The sequence below is a fragment of the Gouania willdenowi genome, chromosome 21 (assembly GCF_900634775.1).
Source record: "Gouania willdenowi chromosome 21, fGouWil2.1, whole genome shotgun sequence".
Taxonomy (NCBI): domain Eukaryota; kingdom Metazoa; phylum Chordata; class Actinopteri; order Blenniiformes; family Gobiesocidae; genus Gouania; species Gouania willdenowi.
Window position 1 is genome coordinate 6956725 of NC_041064.1, and position 1549 is coordinate 6958273.

The window sequence follows — 1549 nt, forward strand, 5'->3', positions numbered from 1 at the left end:
AGGGAGCCAAAGAGATGCATAGTTGGATGGAATGATCTGAAAGTGTGAAAGATTTAAGTATTTTTCTGAGGAAAGTGTCCATTTGCACACTAAAAACCCTCCAAACAATGATTAAATGAAAATTATAATACAAAAATTACAGGTGGACACAATGTCGCTTTTACAAAAGAGAGAGAGCTTTAATGCTGCAGGTCATAATTTTCAGTTTAATTTATTAAAAAGATTATATACAGAAGCTGCGTTGCCAGTTTGGGTTTAGAGGATATCTAGGTGACGTCTTGGTGGATTTTTGACAGTTTATGGGTAGAATTAGCAGCTCTGTCTGGCAACGCATCTCAGCAACATTAAGACATTTTTAGATGGAAAAAGTAAAAACTTCTGTAGAATGTAAATATGCTCGCTTTAAATAAATGTTATTGTCTTTGTTTGAAAATTGTTTAGGGCAGACCGGGGCAACTGTTGACCCATAAAAACCCATAACGGTAATAAAAATACACAAAATGACTTCACAAACACAAAATGACAGAAGAATACCAAAAAAAAACTGAAAAACAGTTTTTGTGTTTGTGTTTTTATGTGTTAACAAAATTACAGAAAAACACACCAAAATGACTCCAAAAACTCAAAACGACAACAAATATGCACAAATGATTCTAAAATACACATTGACAAACCAATTCACAAAAGGACAACAAAAAAAATCCACAATTCCATAACGCAAACAGAAAAATGCATAAAATTGATTGAAAAAAATACTCAAAAACACACCAACCCTTTGTTCTTTCCTGTGTTAATGCCCATAGATTAAAAAAAATAAAGATGCTTCTACGTTAAAAAAAATAACATTGTAATGAAGGATTGCTTTAGTTTTGAGCCATCGTTTTTTTTTTTTTTTTTAGCCATTTGATTATGATTCTACCTTTACTTTCTATTGATTTCTACTGTTTAATGCTCATCTAATGACATAAATCTAACATTAACCAAACAAAGACTGAATAACTATAACAAGCCTTTAATGAGAACAGAGCAGAACAAAGCAGAGCGCTGAAAGAAGACACCCCAATGCATGAAAGGCAACAATTTGCCTTCTCTGTGTGTGTCTCCTGATCCTGTGACAAGACTAGAAAGGCCATAAGGCAGGTTGAAGGAGGACACCAGGGATTGAGCTCCTGACCTATTTACCTGGCGTGACTAAACACTGGCACCCTGCTCTCCTCAACCATCCATCCTCATCATTTATTTGCCAAAAACAACCTTTTCCAGCTTGACTGAAATGGGAGCAGATTCTGTGTTTCCACAGAAGTCACACATTTAAAGGGCTCGCTTTGAGGTTGCCTGTTTGTGGAGCACAACTTCTGTGTGTTTTGGACTTAAAACTGAGAGTGAGGTCAGCTCTGTGAGCTTCAATTTAATGGTTTCTTTGAAATAACTTGGCCGTCATTATCTCAATTATGAAAAAGGACACAGATTGGAGTTAAACATGCTGAGAGATGCAGAAAAACAAGTTTATTTTTCAGTGATTACACTTCATTTAGTCAACGTGTACGTT